The sequence below is a fragment of the Sus scrofa genome, chromosome 13, assembly GCF_054392235.1.
Source record: "Sus scrofa isolate SSC_HxYL_T2T_F1_AM1 chromosome 13, Sscrofa_HxYL_maternal_Yorkshire_Landrace_v2.0, whole genome shotgun sequence".
Classification (NCBI taxonomy): domain Eukaryota; kingdom Metazoa; phylum Chordata; class Mammalia; order Artiodactyla; family Suidae; genus Sus; species Sus scrofa.
In genome coordinates, this window is record NC_139395.1 from 23,220,236 (window position 1) to 23,236,383 (window position 16,148).

At 38.5% G+C, this 16,148-nt stretch overlaps 1 protein-coding gene across 5 annotated transcripts in view; it reads right to left on the bottom strand.

The window, feature by feature from the left end:
- Nucleotides 1–16,148, bottom strand: part of ZNF385D (zinc finger protein 385D) — a 978,174-nt gene that overhangs the window by 225,224 nt on the left and 736,802 nt on the right. The window lies entirely within an intron of this gene.

Sequence of the window (16,148 nt, forward strand, 5' to 3'; positions counted from 1 at the left end):
AAACATACATTAAAAAAAATTCCTTCCAACTATTCATAGGCACCTATGAGCGAGAGAGACACTATTTGGGATAACATACACAATGTATCACACTTTCAAAAGACTTCTGAGAGCAATTTAAGCTTCCTTGTTCTTCATGTTCTCTTAGCAGAGTCCTAGAACTTTTCAGTCAAGTTAGGAACCAATGAATATAGCACAAAGCACTGAGTGTTTTCTCCTCATTCTGGACATTCTGAGTTTCTGAGAATAGCGCTTTTGCCTTTGAACAGACGAAAAAAGTAGTCAATGAATTTGAAGTTTGTTGATGTTGTTGATGTGGTCTGTTTTCCTTCTTAAGGAGTATGTAAACTTTTAGATTTTTATTTTTGCTGAAAATTTTGAGGCTCATAGAATTATCTGCCATTTTTTTAAAAACAGAAAAAAGTGAAGAAAATTTCTGAGGCTAAAAGCCTATACAATATTATTTCATTTATGTTCTGGTTTATGATATTTTCATTCTTTTCAGTCAACTAAAACTGAATATATTAATCAGCTGTACCATATAGTATATCTGTGATCACTAGATTCTATTGTGTGGAGAAAATGAACTGTTTGTATTTGGAAGCACAGTGGTCTGGATTTCTTTCTTTTTTGTTAGTGGTAGGAGAGATTTCTACAAGTTGTTACTCAAATTGTTTAGAATAAGGGTTGAATGTAGGGACAAGTCTATTCAATCAACTTTAAATTGAAATTGGACTTTTTTAACTTCATGAAGGTGTTCTATGGCAGATATAGCGTGATAAATTCAAATAACCCTGGCTTTTAAAATAAAAATTTGCCTAACACTAAGAACCCAGTGGTTGGCTTATCAGACACAACTTAGAATAGATTTACAAGGAGATCCTGCTGAATAGCATTGAGAACTATGTCTAGATACTCATGTTGCAACAGAACAAAGGGTGGGGGAAAAAATGTAATTGTAATGTATACATGTAAGGATAACCTGACCCCCTTGCTGTACAGTGGGAAAATAAAAAAAAAAATTAAAAAAATAAAAAAAAAAAAACTACAGCAATTCCTTGAAAAATAGAGAACTTTCTTTCAAAAGAAAATTAAGTATCACCTTGACATTTTAAATTTGCTGGCTGGACCAACATGTTTTAAGGATGTGTAAATAAAATTGACCACTTCTGAGAAACAATCAAAGGGCAACGTTTAAATGGTGGTATTCATTTGCCCAAGACTCTGAAATACCATGGCACTGTACTATGAAACTTGCTATTACCTAGAGCACTCAATCAAATTCCATTACAACTGGTGTTAACTATAACATCCAGAAATTTTCCTAACCTCTTTGACCTTCACTGAAGATGCAAGTGTTTAAATGAAAATGTCTATAATAAGGTAAATTCAAAATTGAATTTTAGGAATAAGTTGCCAAGCTTGGTCAACATATTTTCCAATTGGCTTTACAATCTCTCTAATAGTAGAAGGTAACAAGAATCCATGTGTTAGCCTTTCTACTTAGATATTAATCTAAATAGCTCTACTAGAAGGCCTTTCAGGAGGCCAAATTCTAAGTGAGACATAGAAATCTCAGAGCTTGGGACATGTTGACTGGAAAATACAAACTGGGGACACAACTATGGATTAATAGTAGCTGGGCCCTCCACTAATCATATATTATAGGTGGTACCTGGTGCAATGAAGTATTTTGCTGAAGATATTTGTAACTAATACAATTTGAAAAGTTTTTTTTCTAATACCTAAGATATATAGAATATCACAATGATTATGTACTGATTATCCAAAATGAAAAACTATGTATTAATAACTCAATTTTTGTTACAGATATTTCTTTTTTAAATAATTAAACTTGAACACTGCAGACATGGTCAAGTGTTCTTTGTTTCCCTCATCAGTCCTCCCATCTCTCACTCACTCCTCAGGGCCATCTGCAAACTAAGATTTGATGTATGTTCTTCCAGCCACTTTGTCATATGCTGATAATTAATCTCATTCTCTCTCTTTTCTCTCACTGCCACGAGATCTGAAAACACACATGCGCATGCACACACACACACACACACACACACATTCTATAATTCTGTATACAACCTGTAACTTGTTTTTCCTCCCTACCAAACATTATGCTTTTATGATATTTCCACATAAAACAATTCATTTCAAATGCCTTTTAGAACACATATAAAAATAGATCTCAATGTACATATACCTATTTTTCCTTTGATAATCATATTAGTGGGTTTTTTTTTTTGACTAATAAAAACATCGTTGGAGTTCTTGCTATGGTGCAGTGTGTTAAGAATCCAACTGCAGCAGCTTGGGTCACGTGCAAGTGCGGGTTTGATCCCTGGCATGATGCAGTGGATTAAAGGATCTGGCATTGCTGCAGTCAATGGTCGCAGATGAAGCTCAGATTCAATTCCTGGCCCGAGAACTTCCATATGTCACAGGTATGGCCATAAAAAAAACCATAACAAAACAAATACACTGCTGCTTTGAGTTAATCTTCACGAAACACATGTACCAGACTTTTCTACATACTATTATTTTAAACCATGATCCTCAGTAAAAAGCATGTATACATGATAAACATATATAGGTATATATAATTTTCTTGAAAATTCTGAATTTTTACTACGATTTTCGGAAAGTAGAATTAAGCAAACTCTAAGCTCCAAATCATTCTACTTTTTTTCTCTGCCTCTGAGATCCAAACTAGGATCTCAAAACCAGAGTATGTCAACAGGACCTAACAGGTAGTCTAAGAGCTATTTAAGTTAAAATTAATTAAGTTGATTCTAAATCAAATTAGAACCTTCTGACATTTTTAACTTAAAAAACAGGTAGGATTATCTGAAAAAAAAAATAAATAAAAGATCAGTTTCTCCACCATAGCCCATCATACACAAGCGCTATATATTTGAGTGTATAAATTCTGTAAATTTGGAAAGTGCCAGAAAGAGATGATTACCTCTCTTATCTATTTTGCCTATCCCAAGTTCCTAGAAAAGCAGGGACTATTGCTTTCACAGTAGCAGGTAACAAAAGTCGCAGAAGCACTAAACAGTAGGTACGTATAGATATTCTAAAGAACACAAGGATATTCGGTAAAATTGTTTTTCTGAGTGATTGCTTTTGAAAAACTGGTTTAAAAAATGTCCCCAACCTATTGTACTACTGGACTGTTTATTCCAATTTCTAGTTAAAAAATAATTTGAATCTTGAAATCAAAATAATGAAGTATCTTATTCTCCATAAAGTCACTTAAGTTTTCCTTTTTTTTTTTTTTTGTTTTTTACTTCTTTACAATCCCTCAGCGAGGTTCTTGAAATAAATTCCATTTTAGAGTATTCCAAAAAAAGGAGCTCAAGAGTTAACTTCTAATTTTACTGCTTTATTATTTGCCCAAACTCGAGATAAAATGTGACATAAACGGCTATGCTTCAGAGAGAAGCAAAACACAAGTTACTCTACTTTTGTCTCTACTACTGTCTTGATTGATGAGTTTCAGAGAGAGCCATCTGCCATAGCCACACCTCACAGCATCAGAGAAACTGGGTGGAGCTAAAGGAATTTGAGTCAAACTGTATTTGTGGCTTCGTCAATCACACACTGTGCGACTTAATCTGTATTTAATAACTGCTTCAAAATCCCCTTCACTTTCAGTGTGTAGGTGGAACTCTATAACGGGAACAGAGCAGTGCTTCCCAAATACCTGCTGAAGTGCCAGCATTCCCCCAGCACCAACAGGCCAGAACTCTTATGAAATACAACAAAAAATGAATTACCAAAAAAAATTACATGACAAGGATATGTCAAAGAGAAGCCATAATTCTTTACTAGCTTCAATAGATGTCTATTTGCTCTAAGTTGCTATGAAATCTTCTAAATGTTGCTCACTCTCATCTCAGCGCTTACTTATCTCACTGAGGACCCAGAATCAATCGGTTCTTGGACAAGTGTGTAGAGGTCAGAGAACCACACTTTGAGAAGCACTGGGTCACCAAACAGAATTGTCTTTCCGGCAAAAGGTTCTCATTCCTTTGACGATGACAATGACCACTGTTCTTTACATTTGTGTTGGAAAGTGTGCAGCTTTCCTCAAAAAATAGCATGAGTAGGTTACTCCTTCATCTGTCCTTGCTGTGAAAATGAGTTTTCCCACCAATTTTGGCCACAGAGTGGAATTCAGGGAGTTTCATCAGGTAAGGGGCCAAGGAATCATCGTCCTTTGGGAGGCTGTAAAAAATGCTCCCTAAGAGCCCAGAGTTGAGAATTCAAGAGACTTCCTTAATGCCTACTATTTCCTTAGTACCCTCCCATTTTAACATCTTTAGACACTCTCAAGAGGTCAATACTATTTATTTGTTTATTCATTTATTTATTTATTTGGCTTTTTAGGATCACATCCACAACACATGGGCCAGGGGTCAAACCCACTGAGCAAGGCCAGGGATTGGACCCGTAGTCCTCAGGAATGCTGGTCGGGTTTGTTACCTCTGAGTTATGACAGGAACTCCAGGAGGTCAATGCAGTTACTCTAATTTCACAGATAACAAAAGGAGAACTCAGGGTTTTGCCATAGATATTAGACACAGAACTCAGACCTTTTGGATTTTAAGTTTAGAATTGCTTTCTTGTGTGTGAAGATGGGGCTTGAGTCTTAAAAAGCCTGTCTGAAGGATGGAATAGGAGTTCCCGTCACGGCGCAGTGGAAACGGATCTGACTAGGAACCATGAGGATGCTGGTTCAATCCCTGACCTCGCTCAGTGGGTTAAGGATCCGGCATTGCTGTGAGCTGTGTTGTAGGTCGCAGATGCAGCTCGGATCCCATGTTGCTGTGGCTCTGGCATAGGCTGGCAGCAACAGCTCCGATTTGACCCCTAGCCTGGGTACCTCCATATACCGTGGGTGGGGCCCTCAAAAGACAAAAAAAAAAAAAAAAAAAAAAAAAAAAGGATGGAATTTTTTTTTTTTTAATTTCAGGGATTCATTGTTTCCTTCATCGTTTAAGACTTTGGTTATAACTGCCATTTTCTTTCTTTTTTTTTTTTTTTTTTAACTATGCCCATGACATATGGAAGTTCCTGTGAGCCAGGGAGTGAATCCAAGCGGCAACTGTGACCTTAGCTGTGGCTGTGGCAATGCCAGACCCTTTAACCCACTTCACCAGGCTGGGGATTGAACCTGCACCTCTAGAGAGACCTGAGCTGCTGCAGTAGGATTCTCAACACACTTCCCCATGGCAGGAACTCCTAAGATGGGAACAGATTTTTAAATTTATTACCACTTAAAGTTACTTATTCACCTAACAATGACTGCCTGTGTATAACACGGATGCCTGTGACAGTGATACCATGCACAGTCCACTGAAGCTCTAAATGTTCTTTTTCGTAATTGTCCAGTCACAGCCAGAATGTTATTTAGGAAATAGCTTACTTCCTTGGAGCTAAGCCTTCTAAGGACTTATAGCTTATTTGGTTAATTAGCTTATAATGTGTAGCAACAGATGACAGATGATTAAAAAAACTGCATCTCTTTGCAGGCAAGCCGTCAACTCGCTATGTTGTGGATGAAGATGCACTGGACTTGCACCACTGCACTAAGTCTAGCCATGATTCAGGGACTCACTAATTGTGTAATTTGGGGCAAAAGGTATTTACTTCATATCTTTGGGTTTCCTAACGTATGTCATCCAGATAAAACCTATAATATGTAAGGCTCTTATGAAATTAAGATTTTTTAAAGGTGCATATAAAATTGCCTTCCTTCATAGCCCTTGTTTGTGATAATAACTATTTTTTACAAAAAAGCAATTTATTGTGTTTTAACTTCTTCCTTGGTTTATAGTAATTTCAGAGCCTGAAGTGGCTCTGATAGAGAGCTCCCTTACAATGTAGGTGGCCTATGGTGTAGAGTCCCTCTCCTTCAGGGGTAGGCTTATTTATCATCACTGGAGATAGGTAAGCAAACAGCTGGATGGCAAGTTGTCAGAAACATTGTAGGATGCAAGTGTGGGTAGGTAGGACCAGATGGCTTTAAGAATCCTTTCTTGTTTGTATGGTCATAACAAAGTATCCTAAAGTGGATGTCTTCAACAACAGACATGTATTACCTCGTGGTTCTGGTAGCCAGAAGTCCAAAATCAAGTGTCAGCAAGGCTGGGTCCCTCTGAGGGCTGCGAGGGAAGAATCTGCTCCAGAGCTCTCTTCGTGACTTCTAGAACATGTCCTGTGTTTCTACACATCATCTTCCCTCTACATCTGTCTGTGTCTAAATTTTCCCTTTCTAGAAGGAAAAATGGTATAGGGCTCATTCTAATGATCTAATCTTAACAAATACATGTTCAATGACCCTATTTCCAAATGTGGTCCCCTTCTTAGGCACTGTAGGCTATGAATTTGGGGAGTACACAATTCAACCCCCAATGCTATGACTCAGTGATTAGCATCCCCGTGAGAAACAGAAGTCAGAAATCTCAGTTTTCTCTTAGCGCTACCACTTACGAGCCACGAACTTGGGAATCTCTCAATTCTTCCAGGCTTATCTATAAAATAAGTGAATTGGAGCAGACACAAATTAACTAGAAAAAGTTTCCCTCAATTTTAAACTGTCTATATCTATGTGTGAAGCAGAGATGTCTCAAAGAGCCGCTAGATAAGACAGTAAGTTAGGAGCTTAGAGAGTCTCTTATTGAAGACTCCTTCTTTGCCCAGGATCATGTCAGTAAGAAAGTCAGACTAACAAACAGGTCAAATACATATTTTTGTAAGAGCAAAACCTCAACTCATTATGATTAGATTTACTGATAAAGGAAAATATGTATATAATATGTAATATGTCTCCATCTCTAGTGATAGGAACACATTCATAACTCAAAATATCACTGCAAGGATTGATACAAAAAAAAATAAAATAAAAGCAAATTACCACATGGGTTGTCATTAAAGCAAGAACTGAGTGGCAGGGAAAGAGAACTGAGGGACATTCTTTTGTTCTCACATTTTGAAGGGCAGGAAAATATGTAACCTGGTCAAAGAGTAAACAAACATTAACATAAGAAGATATCTGTGCTTTGTGCAATTGTTTAGCCTTTTATTCTCAAGCCTACACATCCTGTATTTTTTTTTTTTTTTTTTGCTATTTCTTGGGCCGCTCCCGCGGCACATGGAGGTTCCCAGGCTAGGGGTCGAATCGGAGCCGTGGCCACCGGCCTACACCAGAGCCACAGCAACGCAGGATCCGAGCCGCGTCTGCAACCTACACCACAGCTCACGGCAACGCCGCATCGTTAACCCGCTGAGCAAGGGCAGGGATCGAACCCGCGACCTCATGGTTCCTAGTCGGATTCGTTAACCACTGCGCCACGACGGGAACTCCCACATCCTGTATTTAAGCCATTTTGTGCTGGAAAGTCCTTCTATGTAGGCTTGACTTTTACAACTTCTAGTTTCCACAGGCAGGGGTAGGGCTCAGCAAACATGCTTACATACCTGTTTCAGCTGAAAATATGTAAGATTTCATAACCATATGTTGCCTAAGATGCTTTTGCTGTACAAATACGGCACACAACACACAGAACCAGCTAGTCATCCGCTACATTTGTCTTCAAAGAACCAGGAACTTAGCCGTCAAGACCATATTTCCTATGCCATTTTTCACCTGCACAATTTCCACACTTTCTACCTGTTGTGACTGAGAAAGACAGGTTTATTTTTCTACCCATAATTTTATCTTGACTCCCTACCTATTTTAGTGACAGTGGCAGTTGTAAAAACTTCGTAAGAACAGTTATTCATGTGTAAACTGAATTTATTTGATATCCCTCTGAATCAGACAAGTGGAGGTGTGATTAACACTGTTTCTGTAACTCCAACACTGGCTGAAGGAGGAGAGGCATCTCTAAAGCTGGAACTGGTAACAGAGGACAGAGCCACAGGGGAGGGCGAAAGTCAAGAAAAATTTTTGAGGAGTTCCGGCTGTGGCAAAGTGGGTTCAGAATCCAACAGCAGTGGCTCCGGTGGAGGTGTGGGTTCAATGAGCCAACTCAGAGCATTGGGTTAAGGATCCAGTGTTGGTGTAGCTGTGGCACAGGTCTTAGCTGTGGCTTGGATTTGATCCCTGGCCCAGGAATTTCCATAGGCCGTGATGCAGCCATTAAAAAAGAAAAGCAAACAAACAACCAAAACTTTTTGAAAGGAAATGAGACAGTGTGCCCATAAATATGGTAGCAGTTCCACTTTAAAGATGGAGGAAATGAAGATCCTGAAAGGCATCTATCTGAGGATAACAAAGGCTTGACTTTGAAATTTTCTATTTTGAGTTCTACATTTTTGGCATTCACCTGTAATACTGTAAATGCATATTTAACCTATAGAATAATCTCTACATGTGAAGCACATTTCCTGATCTCCTTTTTTTTCAGTTCTAAAGTGCCTCATTAATATTGTATGGTGACAGCCCTTCTGGACTCAAATGAAATAGCTGAGGAAAAATATAAATGACTGATTTTAAGGTACACTCTGTAGGCAATCACTGGGATTTCTAACTCGCTGTCCTTTTACACAACTGGAGTAAATAAATACATGAACCAACATAAAATTATAAACGCACATTAAGAGGATAGCTTGATGCTATGGTGCCTTACGTTTCCTAGTAACTGCATAAAATAATAATTTCAATTAGAAATAATCTAATGCATGAGACAATGAGTAGGCTTTTAAAATTTTCATTGAGACATTTCCTCCAATCATGTTTCTTATGATACAACTGTAATGGCTCTTTTTCTTCTATTAGTTACCTGTCATGCATTTTTCCTGTCTGTCTATCTATCACGCATCTACCTGCCCTCCACTCATTCATTCGAGAAATGAATGTTGAGGAGTTCCCGTCGTGGCGCAGTGGTTAACGAATCCGACTAGGAACCATGAGGTTGCGGGTTCGGTCCCTGCCCTTGCTCAGTGGGTTAACGATCCGGCGTTGCCGTGAGCTGTGGTGTAGGTTGCAGACGCGGCTCGGATCCCGCGTTGCTGTGGCTCTGGCGTAGGCCAGTGGCTACAGCTCCGATTCAACCCCTGGCCTGGGAACCTCCATATGCCGAGGGAGCGGCCCAAGAAATAGCAACAACAAAAGACAAAAAAAAAAAAAAAAAAAAAAAAAGAAATGAATGTTGAGAGGCACAGAAAACCAACTTCTGGTTACCAAAGGGGAAAGTGGTGGTGGAGGGATAAATTAGGAGTTTAGGATAAGCAGATATACACTATTGTATATAAAATAGATAAGCAATAAGGTCATACTGTATAGCACAGGGAACTATATTCACTATCCTGTCATAAATCATAATGGAAAAGAATATGAAAAAGAATATATATATATATACAAAATATATGTAATTGAATCACTTTACTGAACACCTGAAACTAACACAACATTGTAAATCAACTATGCTTCAATTTAAAAAAAAAAGGAAATGTGTGTTGAGTGATATTCCAGGCTCTGTACTTTCGTAAGTAAGCTACATATGGAACTGATCTCAGATCCCAAATTAAACCTTTACCATATCGCTTTTGTCAGCCACCTTCAAGTGACTTCTCCTTCCCTTGACTCAGGTAGCACTTACTTACAAAATGTTTGCATAGAGTCTGTGGTCTAATTTAATGCTTTTTATCTAGATGTTTTAGCACTTGCTCATAGAAGAATGTTTTAATGAGTGTTGAATCAACTAGGTCAATATCACAATTACAAAGATCACTCCTCCTCTCTCTCCTCCTCCTGTTCTTCCTCTTCTTCTCCTCTCCTCCTCCTTCTTCTTATCCTCGTTCTTGCATTTCTAGGTCTACCAGAGTATGAGACACAAAGTTAGTGCTTAAGAAATGCCCAGTGAGTGAATCAGTGAGTAAGAGATGAAGTACCTCTTCTTCCTCTTACTGTTCGAACAGTGCTATCCTTACAACAGATACTTTGGATAAAGCTATTTTTAGAAGGCACATTTTTCAATGTATAGGATTATACCGATGAGACTCAAAAATTTGTAGAATGAAGAAATTCTTGAATTAATAAAGGAATGCAAAACTCATTCATGTATTTTTCTCACCAACAAATTTGAAATTGTGACACACATAAAAGCTTAAAAATTTCATTAAAAAATGTTTACTTTTAACCAGTTGGGATGCAAGTGACCTGACCCGTAATAAGCATTCAATAAATGGCACCTATGAGTTCCCACCATGGTGCAATGGGTTAAGAATCCAGCATGGCCACAGCTGTGGCATAGGTCACAGCTAAGTCAGGTTTGACCCCTAGCCCTGGATATGCCACAGGTGTTCCAAAAAAAAAAAGACAGATATAACCACAGTTCTAAACAATGCCACCCTACAAGCAAGGTTCCTAGTATTTCTGGGAGATAAAAACACAACCATAGATGGTTGTGTAAATTGGTACAACCGCTGTGGAAAACACTACAGAGGTTCCTCAGAAAACTAAATATAGAACTACTACATGATCCAGCAATTTCATTCCTGGGCATATATCTGGACAAAACTATAATTCGACAAGACACATGCAACCCTATGTTCACAGAAGCACTATTTACAATAGCCACGGTATAGAAACAACCTAAATGTCCACTGACAGATGAAGGATTAAAAAGATGTAGTACATACATACAATGAAATACTACTCAGCCATAAAAAAGAACAAAATAATGACATCTGCAGCAAGATGGATGCAGCTAGAGATTATCATACTAAGTGAAGTCAGTCAGAAAGAGAAGGACGAATATCATACAAGATCACTAATATGTGTAATCTAAAACATGGCACAAATGGGAGTTCCCATTATGGCTCAGCAGAAACGAATCTGACTACTATCCATGAGGATGAAGGTACAATCCCTGGCCTCGTTCAGTGGGTTAAGGATCCAGTGTTGCCATGAGCTGTGGTGTAGGTCACATACTCTTGCAGCTCACATCTGGCAGTGCTGTGGCTGTGGTGTAGGCCAGTGGCTACAGCTCCCATTCAACCCCCAGCCTGGGAAATTCCATATGCCACAGATGTGGCCCTAAAAAAAAAAAAGATAAAAAAATTTATATGGTACAAATGAACATATCTACAGAACAGAAACAGGCTCACAGACATAGAGAACAGACGTGTGGCTACCAAAGGGGAAGGCAAAGGGAGTGGGATGTTCTGGGAGTTTGTGGTTAATAGATGCAAACTATTATGTTTAGAATGGATAAGCAATGTGTTCCTACTGCATAGTTCAGGGAACTATATCCAATCTCCTGGGATAGAACGTGATGGAAAATGATATTTAAAAATGTATTCATTATGTATGACTGAGCCACTCTGCTATACAGAGAAAATTGGCCCAACACTGTAGATCAACTTTATTTTAATTAAAAAATTAAAAATAAACCCTAACCATAGAAAGATCATGCTTAAAGTACAGCTGCAGCAACCAATCACTTCAAATTCCCCCAATGCCCCACCACACAAATACCAGAAGGTAAGTTCCATAATGGCAGAGAATTAGCCTGTTAGTTTTGCTGCTTAATCCTACCGGCCTGGCATAGTAGACCCTCAGTAAAGATTTGTCACATGAATGAAGAAATACTCTCCAGGAGGGTAAGAATTGTTCAGCGTATATATTCATTCTCCCAGCTTCCCCTCCCCTCTACCCACATATGTTCAAAATCTCAGGCGGCTCTACCCCAGAATCTGCATTTTAGCAAATCAAAACTATAATGAGGTACGACCTCACACCAGTCAGAACAGCCATCATCAAAAAGTCTCCAAATAACAAATGCTGGAGAGGATGTGGAGAAAACAGATCTTTCCTACACCTTTGGTGGAATGTAGGTGCAACCACTATGGAAAACAGTACGAAGGGTCCTCGAAACACTAAAAATTGAACTACCACATGATCCAGCAATCCCACTCCTGAGCATATATCTGGACAAAACTATTATTCGACAAGATACACGCAGCTCTATGTTCATATAAACACTATTTACAATAGCCAAGACATGGAAAAAACCTAAATGTCCATTGCAAGATGAATGGATAAAGAAGATGTGGTACATATATACAATGGAATACTATTCAGCCATAAAAATAATAAAGTAATGCCATTTGTAGCAACATGGAGGGACCAAGCAATCATCATATTAAGTGAAGTAAGTCCAAAAGAGAAAGACAAATACTATTTGATATCACTGAGAAAAATGAGATGAATGAACTTGTTTACAAAACAGAAACAGACTCACACACAGACTTGTGGTTGCTATGGGGAGGGAAGGTGTGGAAGGGAAGGATTGGGAGTTTGGGATTAACAAATGCAAACTAGTACATACAGGATGGATAAACAACAAAGTCCTACTGTATAGCACAGGGAACTATATTCAATATCCTGTCATAAAAGAATCTACATTTTAACACGATTCCAGATATGATTCATATAATCAAAAAGTATGGGAAACTCTTCTACAAAACACCTAAAGCTCACTTTCCTGCCTACCAAATGATAAAACTTCAAACACAAACTAAGAACACATTCAAGTTTGTAAGTGTGGTTGTTTGTAGGGTTGGTGTTTTTGAAAATTAAGAACTAGAGTCAGATGCTAGGATTTGATATCTTTTTCTCTCTCAGTGTCTCTTTTCCCCCACCCTCCACCTTATTTGCTCCCTCTCTGGTAATGAAATCATTTTATACAGAGGAACAGCACAGAGTCAAATTTTCTATGCTCATTTGCCTTTTTTTTTAAATGTTAAATATATTAACCAGAGCAAACTAAAAGCAAAACATTCCTCTCCTGAATTTGCACAGCTTTCTGCCCCCTTGCCCTCTGTGTGACCTCCTTACACTTTGTGGTGCATCTTTTGGAAGAAACAAGACTCAGTATTTACTGAGTATCTGGTTGTGCTTACTCATTTAATCTTTGTGCCAGGAAGAAGTACAGTCGTGGGAGGGGAGCATGGAGTCAGGTTCACTGTCACCCCCATCCACACATCCTCCAAAAGTTGGACATTTTCAATGACATTCTGAATGTTCATTATTGTCATGACTACTGAGAAGAATATGAAGAAAATATGTTAGAGAAATAAACAAAAACAAAGACAAACAAACTCTCTGAGACCCTTGGAGAAAACTGTCAGAGTATAGCTTTTTTTCTTTTTTTTTTTAAAACTAGTTCACTCCAATGTAAACAACGTACTTTTTTTAGTTTTTAAAGAACCCTCCATACTCTTCTCTACAGTGGTTGTGCCAATTTACATTCCCACCAACAGTGTAGGAGGGTTCCCTTTTCTCCACATCCTCTCCAGCATTTATTGCCTGTAGACATTTTGATGGTGGCATCCTGACCCAGTGAGGTGATTACTCGTTGCAGTTTTGATTTGCAATCCAAGGTCTTAACACAAGCCCATTCTGGGGTTCCATCTTCAGCATTTTAAAACTCAGCTCTCTCTCCTGATAACAAACCTAAGAGATATTTCTCATTATCATTTTATGGAACAACTCACCAGGGCTCCAATGGATTTAGACTCCTGCCCATGACTGCAGAAAAATTCCCCTTTTCTGATTTCGCATAGTCCTTTTTATTCTGCCATCATGTCAAGCCTGTTGGCAACTCAGCACTGCCTCCCCTCCCTGCACCCAAGGACAGGAGGCCTGAGGCTTATGTTTTCACAGATCTCTGCTAGCAATGCTCTGTCTTAGATCCCACTTAAGAGAGGCATTTCGTGGGATTTGGATGAGAGTAACTGGGATTACTCGGCATCCTGTATTTCTGCAACTTCCTGACTCCATGAAAGCATGTAGAAAAACTAAGAGCCAGCAATAGCCTTCTCTGACCTTTGTTTGCCCAGTTCCTCCACATGTTTTATAAGCATATAAATCCTTATATTAATTCCCTTCCTGTTTGCAAGCCTAGAATAGTTTCTGTTTTTCTCACCAAACCTCCACTAAGACAACCATAAGGACAGCCTTTCTCTCCTGTCCTTGAGTTGCCATTCTAACCTATACATCATTCTCTAGAAAAGCACCCACATTTATAAATATTTCTTTATTTGTCCAGCCTTTCCTTTATAAACTAAATTATTTCATGGCAGAGGTCATAACCTAATTTTTGTTATTACTGTTCTTAGCACAGGGTAGAAGCTTGATAAACAGCAGTTTGACCAAATGTACCAAGCTCATACTACTTAGAAAAGACATATTTCTTCACTAAATGGCATTTACCTACTTCCAGAATTGGTTTATTTCAAGAAATGCACACACAGAATGGGATCTCTGAGACAAGTATTGTCCTAATCACTGAAACTACAATGTCTTAAGAGATTGACTGATAGAGAGGTGGTTCATGGAGGAATTCAAGGACAATTTCTTTTGTCTGAAAGCTACTGGAACATCCAGAGATACAACATCCTTAGGTCCAGGGAGCAGCTTCTGTTGCTATTCCCTAAAAGTTGGCTTTAAGTAATTTAAGGGTTCCTAATAGTTTTATTGAATGTCCTATTTTTTATATCCAAAGCCCAGATCAGACCCCACACTTGTTTTTCTTGCTCTCCTAACTGTGCTTTTTTTTTTTCTTTAACAAATGTTACATGATTTTTCCTGACTCACATCTGAACCCAATGGTTTATACTCTCATTTAAGGATAATAATCAGAGATATCCACTTATGTATTTTTTACATGTATATGTTTAATTTTTTTCCTTTACTATTTGCCACCTCTTATCCCAAAAAGACAGATGATTCTATTCTTACATTCTCAGAGAAGTAATGTAACAGCAAAACCATCTCTGACCATCTTGAACTTTGTTTCAAAAGGTCAGATGAAGGAAGGCTGTAGGATAGCAAAGAGATAATAGCAGTGTGGCACATCTGGGTAGGAGGAACCACTGAAGCCTCACAAGTTCATGTCCAAAGTCAAGAGCTGGGATCTAAAAAGTCATGCTCACCAGGGACTCACTATTCCATCATATATGTGGATACTTAAGAACAGAGGAAGTCTCCCACCAAAAGTTGGGTGGACAATCTGTTAAATTCCAGAACTTCAGCACATCCTAAAACAATTAAATTTCATTTTCCTGAAGACTAATGGAATGGGCTTTTGAACCAGAAATAAAATCGATTAACAGCAATAAAAAGTTACATTCAATACACTCTTGAATTTGTGGATTGAGATTCACACTTGCTACCAAATCAAGAACTCAGGCTAGTACTTAGAGAGATGCTCTAATTCTCAGTCCAAAGCTACTGGATTTGGGGCTTTGCAATCATTCCCCTCAGTTGGAAGTAAAGAGTAAATGAACCCATGACTAGCTTGACTAGCAGCAATAACCAACAGGTATAGCAACAGAGGGTCTCTTTTTTAAATGGAACAAATACCAACCCAAGTCAAAATCAATCACAGAAAAAAAAGAACCAAGTAAAACTATGGCAATCAGTTGGTGAACTTACACAATCGAAATGAGGATTTACAGGCTATCTGTGGACATAATACTATCCCTCAAATAGTGTTCATTACAGACTGAGCTCTGTTTTAAAACCTAATCATTACCACAAGCCTATGAAGTAGGCTGATTATTAGTCCTTTTTATAAACAGAGATATTGAGATACATGGGAATTATGTGACTTACCCAAGGTCATGATGATGGTTGAGTGAGCAACTCTGGGACTGCTAGTCTAGCTCAGAGTGCAACTGGACCAGCACACCAAGCTGCCTTCATCCACAAAAGCTCAAATATTTTGAACACCTTAACCCTAAAGGAAGAGATTATCAGGTCCACTCCCTTTATTTTAAAGATGAGGAAGCAGTAGCCAAGAGGGTAATGATACTGGCTCAGTGACCTACGGCTCAAGCTATCACTGATATCATTTTTTTATGACAAATAATACTCATTGTCAATCAAATTAATCATTTTGCTTTTTAATGTTTCCCAAAGGGCAAATTAAAATTTTAGCCCAGCCTTTCACAACCTTCCAGGAATTGTACCTTACCTCCTCTAAAGCGGACATGAGACTTGAGTCACAGGATGCCACGCAGTCTCAGAGGCCAGGTAAGGCTCCTTGATGGATCATGCTTGGGTGTCTGGGAAGCAGGATGGTGCCAGGAAGGCACTTACCAGTGGAATAGGC